We start from the raw sequence: 10,094 nt of genomic DNA on the forward strand, positions 1-10,094 counted from the left end.
GAGGGGGTCGTTGTATGCTCGAGCAGTGCCTTCTTTTTGTGTCGGTCGCTCAAGCAACCATTTCTTCGCTCGAGCAGTCTATGCGTATGTCAGTCCGAAAGACATCTTTTTTCAATCACTTTTTCATCTCTTTCTCTCTCTAAACATTTCAAAACCCTAGATCTGCTCTCTCTCTCTCTCTCTCTCTAGTTCTTGAACTTTAGCTCCAAATACTCTCAATTCGTGAGTTTTCTTGTTGGAATAAATCTTACGTGTACAGTTGTAACATGCAATAATTGCACCAAAAATATTACCAACTTATATAAAAAAATATAAGTTGAACATAACATAAATTGTTTAAGTTAAACCAAACAAATCATATACCTAGAACCAAAAATACTTACAGAGAAGCAGATAACTTTCAAACAGATTATAAAATCTGGAAACAAAAAATAATTTGATTGAGACTTGTGTTTGATACAATTTTCTTAAGACAAATTTGTCCTCCGCTACGGTGCTCACGAGTTTTTTATTGGATGTTCGTCTCCTAGAATACAACGATCGAACCTTGTAGAAACAGCACTACCACGACAAGTCTAGCGAACCTTACTGTACAAAATTCTCTTACAGAAAAGACAGAGTGCAAAAGAAAAGAAACACAAGATGAATTCCTATTTAATAGCAAGCACATTATGGCCTTGTGCTAATCCCAATTTTCATGAGCATATTTGAGAATAAGTCTTGTTCTCATAGAAAGCGGCTCCACTTCCATGCTCACATAAGTGAAATCTGTCAAGGATGTTCCTGTAATTTACACACCGCACTCAACAAGAGCTACAAAATTTTATTAAGAGTACAAAAACTCAACCTTCCAACATTATAGGACAAATGCATTTACATCATAGGGATGGACAACAAAATATTAAGGAGTGCATTTTTTACAACCACCATATGATTCGTTTTTCCCATTGAACCTAGTTACAAGATCTCTGGTCCCTAAGTTGGGTGTCCTCATACATGGTTTATGATTTTATAGGCTTCAAACCCATCCCCCTTGATGTATTCTAGACCCTATCTCTTACTAAGGCCTTGGTTAACGGATCCGCAAGATTATCCCAAGATTTTACATAATTCACAGTTATGATGCCATTACTTAAATAGGATCTCACATTACTATTTTTCTTTCGAATAGGTCTGGATTTACCATTATAAAAATGGTTCTTCACTCTACCAATAACAACTGTGCTATCACAACGAATTAACACAGGAGAAATTGGTTTTTCCTAAAAAGGGATTTCATGTAACAAATCTCTCAATCAATTCGCTTCTTCACATGCTGAAGCAAATGCTATAAACTCAGTTTCCATTGTAGAACTAGCAATTATAGTCTGTTTTTTAGACTTCCAACATATAGCACTACCACCTAAGGTAAAAATAAAACCTGAGGTAGAGAGAGAATCACCTGACAAAGTATTCCAATCAGCATCACTATATCCCTCAAGTACCGTTGGGTACTTGTTACAAAACAAACCATAATTTTTAGTACCAGATAAATATCTCATAATTCTTCCCGTGGCTAGCCAATGATCTCGACTTGGCTTGCTATTAAATCTGCTAAGTACTCCAATCGTATATGCAATATCAGGTCTAGTACAGTCAGTAGTATATCTCAAACTACAAATCATGCTAGCATATTGCTTTTGATTAATCACTTCTTTTTCATTTGTTACAACAGATAAATGTATGTTTGCATCAAAAGGAGTAGCAACATGTTTATAGTCTAGAAGATTATATTTCTTTAAAATTTTCTCAACATAATGTGATTGATCAAGAAAAATGCCATCTTTAGTCTTGGTAATTTTAATTCCCAAAATAAAATTAGCTTCACCAAGATCTTTCATATCAAAGTGACTATTAAACATATTTTTAGTCTCATTTATAATATGCAAATTAGAGCCAAAGATAAGTATATCATCCACATATAGGCTAATAATCACATGTGCATTCTCACAAGTTTTATAATATATGCACTTATCACATTTATTAGTTTTATAGCCATTCTCAAGCATGCATAAATCAAATTTCTGATGTCACTGTTTATGAGCTTGTTTTAAACCATAAAGGGATTTAGTTAACTTACACACCTTGTTTTCTTGGCCAGGCTCCACAAAGCCCTCGAGTTGGTTCATGTAAATCTTCTCATCTAGATCTCCATTTAAAAATGATGTTTTCACATCAATTTGATGAATTTTTAAATCATGAATTGCAACCGGAGAAAAAGTATCAAAGAAATTAAGATCAACTTGTTACTTAAAACCTTTAGCGACAAGCCTTACTTTATATTTATCTATAGTTCCATCCGGTTTAAGTTTTTTTACGAAGGACCCATTTACACCCAATAGTTTTACAACCTAGAGAAAAGTCCACTAGTTTCCATGTTTTATTTGAAAGTAGTGAATATATCTCATCATTTACAGCATCTTTCCAGAAAATAGCATCAGGTGATGATAAAGCTTCTTGCACCGTAAGAGAAATTTCTTCCACATTGTAAAAATAATAGTCGGGGCCAAAATCCTTTTCAACTCTAGCTCGTTTACTCTTCCTTGGTTGGATTTGAGAATTTTATTGTTCTTGAAAAACTTGAGATAGAGTAGAAGAGCTAGGCATGGATAAAATATTTTCAAAAATTATTTTACCCCCACTATTTCTAGATTTGAAAGGAAATTTATTTTCATGAAAAATAGTATCACTTGATTCAAAAATAATATTATTTTCCATATCAAAAAATCTATAAGCTGTACTATGCAACGCATACCCAAGAAAAGCACATGTGGTAGCTCATTTACCCAATTTAGGTCATTTAGGATCTACAAGCCTCACAAAAGCTAAACAACCTCAAACCTTCAAATAACCTAGATTTGGTTTATGCCCCCGCCACAACTCATAAGATACAATTTTAGTCTTTTTGTATGGCACTCTATTTATCACATGGCAAGCTGTCAAAATAGCCTTGCCCCAAAGATTTGAGGGAGCACCTAAATCAATAAGCATAGCATTCGTCAAGTCAATTAGCGTTCTATTTTTTCTTTCAGCTACGCCATTAGATGAAGGTGAATATGGTGGGGTGATCTCATGAATACTTCCCAATGATTGAACAAAAGAGTTGAATCCAAAAGATTCATACTCCCGGCCTCTATCACTTCTAATTCTCTTAATCTTTTTACCGAATTGATTTTTCTACTTCAAGAAGGAATTCTTTAAATTTTTCAAAAGCATCACTTTTATTTTTTAATAAATATATGTTTGTATATTTTGAAAAATCATCAATAAAGTGATAAAATATCAGTTACCACCCCGAGTTAAAATTCCTTAAAACTCACACAAATCAGTGTAAAATAATTCTAGCAATTCGATATTTTTTTCAACACTTTTATAAGACCTCTTGGTAATCTTTGCTTTCCTGCAAACTTCACATTTCTCTAAATTTTTTGTCACTTTAGGAATTAATTCTAAACTACTCATGATTCCTATATATTTACTATTAATATGACACAAGAGAGCATGCCAAAAATTAATAGAAGACAAAGTGTAAGCGGTGCCATAGTAATCATAAAATTGATCAACAATGAAATTTAAGAGATAAAAACAATATTTATACTCATCTATATTGTAGGTAGCCACTTTTGCTTCATGTGCCTTGTAGTCTTCATCATTCATCTCCTCGGTTGGGATTTTGTTTGGATTCTTCTAGGTAAGAACATATGCAACTTTCAAAAAGTTGAGGTAAAAAAGAACTTTTCCTTTTCACCTCTTAAAATGAACTCTCTTGAACTTGAAAGGCTTGTTGAGATCTCCAATTCCATCATTGATTTTTTTTTTTTTGTATTTGTTCCATGGTTGATCTCCTTAAAATTGTTGGTGAAAATACTAGAAGAATTATATTTTATTGATAAATAATGCAAAGAAAATGAGATACAAATAGATCAGGCTGATGCACGGATATCTCATTTTCTTTAAGGAGATCAAGCCCACTGCAGTAGGCAGAATCCAAATACCGATGCAACAGCCACGAACTATGACTTGTCCTCTCCAGGATACAACAGCTCTACCACTTGTCGTATGGTTCATGCCAACTCTGCACAAGATGGTGAACCCAAAGCTCCACCAAAAAAAATGCTCTTCTTTGCTAGTAATCTTTCAAGTATAAACAGTAGTTAGTGTAGAAAAGAGTAGATGAGAGGAATTATTTATAGGCCACTAGGACCTTACAATTTACACCAAAAAATAATAACCATTAAACTAGAGAAAAGGCAAAGTCTCTAAAAATTAACTTACCACCAAGTCCATGAACTTCCAATTAATCTCCATTCATGAACATGACATAAGGTCACCAAAAAATAATGAATCTCCATTCACCGAACAAAATAAGATTCATGAATAAAATCAAAAAAGCCACAAAAATAAATAAATAAATAAATAAAAGATATTAAAATGGTCCAACAAATCTTAATATAGGATCTGACTAAACATTAAACCCAAATACAAACAGAAAACAAATCAAATCTGTTTTCCATGAAGTTCTCAAACCATAAACAATTGATTATAAAATTAAAAGTTGATTCAACATGTTGTCTTTATTGATCCACAAAACTAATTCTATATTTATTCTGAGTATATCAGAACATCATTATTAATTAAATGCAAACACTAATAGTAAACATAAAAGATGGATCAATTCTGATTAAATAAACACTAGAAACTTAGACCTAAAATCTGTAAAAAAAAAAAAAAACAAAAAAACAAAAAAAAAACAAACAAACAGATCAACATATCCAAAGAAAAAAAAAACGACATATCTTGTCGTCCACGCCATTCAAATATATTATATTATCCATTAGGCGAAGTTCTATTCACAGTGCAAATTTCCAATTATACAACAATATATAATTGCAAAGAAACACAAAGTAGAAGATCCGAGATAGATAACATCGGTTTGTACCAAAACCAATAGGTACAAATTCAAGTCTATTAATTTAAAATAAAATAGAAGACCTTATATAACTTAGATTAAATAAAAAACAGTACATAATTATTTATTTATTTATTTTTACAGAAATAAATAACTTAGTGATGCAGATCACCACCAACAATGTACACCAAAGAAACAAAACAACATACTCAAAGTCAACACAGATTCGAGCACTATCATTTATCTTAAACAACACTATGTTGGTGTATAAAAACCAGAATCAGATTCAAATACATAGGAAATAATTAACCAGTATGCTAAATGATAAACAGAATAAAAACCAAAAAAAAATACAGAATGTAATTCTGTATTAAAATCAGAACAAAAACCAATATACCACCAGAAATTGTTCGAATCAAACCGAATAAGATAAACATTGTATCTAGATATTTTGCACCGTCGCTATAAATTTGTAATCAGACTTTTGTGCAAGATAACATGAATTGACATCTATACATACACATGATGCACATCATACGTAAGAAAGATTCATATGAATAGATTAACATATTTAGAACACAATAATATGGTACTTAGGAAAAGCATACTTATACTATTTAACACAAAGATTCCATATTAACACCAAATATACATAATCACAATTTGTATTTCATTTGAATAGGAAAACATATTTTTCTATAAAACAAAACTATACATATATGACAAACCTGTAATTATAATTGTCATTTTATATATAAAACAGACAGATAGAATGGGACGTATTGGGTCCTCCAAAATAAGTGTGAACCAATAGAAACAAAACTAAGTATGATCTTGAACTCATTAATGATATTTGTTTTATCTTAGCAGACAGTCATATAATTTGAAAACTGTGATTGGTTATTAAACCAAAAATTTATGTAAAATATCCAATTTCAAAAACTTACAGAGAATTTAAATCCATCTTATCAAAAAGTAGATATACACTCTGAACTAGCAATTAAAATATTATATATAATGAAATTATGATTATCAATAGGCTGGCACTGGCTCACGAAACATTTTCCTACAAAAGTCCCAACATGCAAACATATTGTATATATATGTTTCCTTTTGTCCATATGAATTGATATGTATCCATCACGTCAACATTAGCAAACAGAAAAAAAAAAAAAAAAAAAAAAAATTCTAATATGTTTTCTTTCTTAACAACGGTTAAAAGAATTTATGAATCAACAACTTCCCGTAATAATTAGATTCAATAAAATAATAATATACATAAAATAAGAAGACTGAATTGCACATCTCAATTTGCAGTAACGAATGAAACAAGATTAGACAAATTTTAATAACAATTTAACACGAAGTAGAATCATATTCAAACACACATTCGGGTAAAAATAGTACACAACGAATTTTAATATATATGCATTTTGTATTAAACCAGAATCGTGAATTTGTCTTAAGATTGTTGGAATAAATCTTATGTGTACAGTTGTAACATACAATAACTGCACCAAAAATATTACCAATTTATATTAAAAAAATGTAAGTTGAATATATCGTAAATTGTTTGGGTTAAACCAAACAAATCATATACCTAGAACCAAAAATACTTATAGAGAAATAGATAACTTTCAAACAGCTTGTAAAAATCTGGAAACGAAAAAAAATTTGATCGAGGTTTGTGTTGGACAGAATTTTCTTAAGACAAATTCGTCCCTCGATCGAACTTTGCAGAAACAACACTACCACGGCAAGTCTGGCGAACCTTACTATGCAGATTCTCTTATAGAAAAGACAGAGTGTAGAAGAAAAGAAACACAAGATGAATTCCTATTTAACGAATGCAATGGGGTCTAATTACATAGGTGAAATGGTGGCTCTTCAATGAAGAGACAAACTTTTCTATGAAGAGACAAAACTCTTCTATGAAATAGGTGCAAATAACAAATATGACTGTTTTTTCAAACATATTCAAATTTTGAATTGAATCAGGTTCAATTTTGACCCAAATAAATAACAAATAAATTTAATCTTAAAATTAAATAAATGTTGTCTTAAAACCATAGTCAAATGGTGCACTTTGGAGTCAATTTCCCATTCACATATTAATGGTTTCCAAACCATTTTCCCAACATTTCTCACTTTAATCCTTTGGAGAAAAACGTTAAGCACGTCGAGGACTTTGTTTTAATCGGAGCATCTAGTGTTTTCGACGCCATCAAGTTCTACCCATCTTTTTTTCGTGTCTTCTACTTGTAGGGATTTCTTTGACTTTTTTATATGATTTTTAACTTAGTTATTTGCTCTTTGAAACGGGTTATTTATTTGAATTTTTTTGGTAAAACTTTGGGTTTGGTTTGAAATCAAAAGATGGGTTTTCCAAATTGATTTTTGAAAATGGTTGCATGAATATGGTTGTGGATGAATTGTGTTGACATGGTGGAAATCTTTTCTAAAAATTGATTTCGAAAGAAAAGGGAGTTTGCCCTAATTTTGAATATTTGAAATTGTGAAAAGGGAAATGGAAAATGATGTTTTGTGGAATTGGAATAATGGTTATGTTGATGATGATGGTGGAGTTGGATATGTAATATCACTCCCATTGTAATTGATGAAAATGTATATTTTGATTAGAATTTATCTATTGAATAGAAATATCTGTTTTGGGCTATCAGTAGAGGATAATCTTGTTTGTTGCAGACATTGTATGAGGATTAACATTGTAAATGTATTAGTTTTTAGAAAAAAAATGGTGAATACCTTGGTGAATCTGGTTAGGTGGTGTGGCTGTGGTTATGATGTTAGCCTATGTGTCCTTGGTGAAAGTCCAAAAACCCGCACGGTTAGGTGTCAATCCTTTTGGTTAGTATTGATAAAATGGGTTTGGTAGTGCTTGTATGGCCTATTGGCAGACACATACCTAGAGATTCCTAGTGTGTTGTATCCACTGGCTTGTTTTTTGTACAAAAGAATTATTTTCATGAATTGATATATAATTTGGCATTGCATTGCTTTGATATGGAAAACGAGAAATGTTTGGAAAATGGCATGCATTGTGCATTCACCTTAAGATTTTGCTAAGATTTATATACTTTGTTAGAGTATTCCTACTGAGCTTTGGCTTATCCTATGTGGAAAACAACTTTCAGGTGCTGATGATATGTTTCTGCCAAGGAGATAGTTTGGAAGGACTCGGAGCTTAAGGCTTCCCTTTTTGTTTCTCGATGTAAATATTTTTTTCCAAGCTTGGGGCTTTACTTGTATTAAGTTTAAACTCATTTTGTTGTAACCAGGCATTGTCTTGGAAAGTTGTAAGCCATAAGGGCATTTCTTTATTTGATTTTAAATTTCCTTTATATTCTTATATCCATGTCATATGTATAGATTCAGAATATAAGATTTATGAATATATATTGCATATGTTATCTTTTGTAATGATTAAAGATAAAATGAATGGATGATATGAGATTATTGATCAATTATATCACTATTATGAGTTAGGTTAATGTTAATTATTTCGAGGTGTTGCATTAAAAGTCCTAATGATAGCATGTATGGTAGCTTAAGTCCTATGCAAATGTTTTTGGACGCATAAGTCCCGTTTTGAAATGCAATTGACGTTCCTACCCTTTCGATAGATCATGTCAATTTGCAAGTTAAATGATGATGACTTAATAAACTCATAAGCAATGTAACAAAATCAAATATGAAAATTGAGAATGTTGGATTTAAGATCTGGAGACCTAGTCTATAGGTAAGAAGTAAGTTGTTCTTAGTTTTGGAATTGTGAATATTCTCAATTTTAAAACTAAGAATGATTTCAGTTTATAATTACCAAAACTAAGAAATTTCTCGATTTTTTCCAGTACTAACTGAGAATATTATCAATTTTGAGAATTTCTCAATTTTTTTCAAGGTTAAAATTGAGAATATTATCAATTTACTTTCTCTCTCTTACCCTCACTTTCATCCTCCTCTTTCTACATTTTCCAAATCTGGAAATCTCCAGATTTGGTTCTAGATAGATATGATTGGGTCACAACGGTGAGAGACGACAACAGTGGAAAGCAGTGGGCAAGTACGATGGTGAGAAGCAGTGGGCAACGATGACTATGACTTCCTTCCTCCGAACATCATCGGCTTCATTTTTCGACGATTGATAGGTGGATGGGTCTGGTTCTGAGTCTAGGTAGGGATCAAGTTAAGAATTGGGTCTGAGAAGGAAATACTGTTGTTATGAGTGCTTTGCTTTATGGGTCTACTATATTCTGCATGTATGAAGTGAAAGAGTTAAAAGAATTATAGAGATAGAGGGGGGAACGAAACGGTAAGAGAGAGAGAGAGAGCCAGAAAGAGTGCAAGGAACAAAATATTTGGGGTTTTCAATTTATAAGGGTACATTGGTCATATAAAATTAAAATAGGACTTAGTTTAAAGTTTTGTGAGTAGGACCTAAGCTACTATTAACATAGGACTTGATAATTTTAGAAAAATAAAGGAGATTTCTGTAATTATTGAAACTATAGGAGATGACTTTTTAATTGTCAGAAATCTTAGGGAATGTAACTGTAATTTACCCTATTTAAATATAGTGGGTTTATTGTGACCTTAATCTCAATAATCTATGTAACGTCCCGAAAATATTACAATAAGATCATCCCACAACAGATATTAAATAACAACAGATGTCTGAATATAATGTTCTTTCATTTATAAGATTTCATCTCTTTACAAAAGTGTAACACATGCAGTAATACATTCATAAGTCCTAACCCTGAATCTATAGCATGTGTCATAGCAAAAGGTATTAAACAAGAGTTAAACAGATATAATAATGCCCTATTAGATATATCTTTCCAAGACAGTGCTTGGTTACAACAAAAGTGAGTTTGAACTCAATACAAATAAAGTTCTAGGCTTGTACAAAATATATACAACTATAAAATAAAAATAAAAATAGAAGCTTTTGGCTCCAAGTCCTCCAAGCTACTGCTTTTCCGGAAGCATGTCATCAGCACCTGAAAAATAGTTTTTCACATAGGGTGAGCCAAAGCCCAGTAAAGATATTCTAACACAATGTATGAATCTTAACAGAGTTATAAAGTGAATGCATATGCAATGCTAGTGCTAAATATTTTAT

This window comes from Camellia sinensis, chromosome 7 (genome assembly GCF_055761805.1).
Source record: "Camellia sinensis isolate YWXY chromosome 7, ASM5576180v1, whole genome shotgun sequence".
In the NCBI taxonomy this organism is placed as follows: domain Eukaryota; kingdom Viridiplantae; phylum Streptophyta; class Magnoliopsida; order Ericales; family Theaceae; genus Camellia; species Camellia sinensis.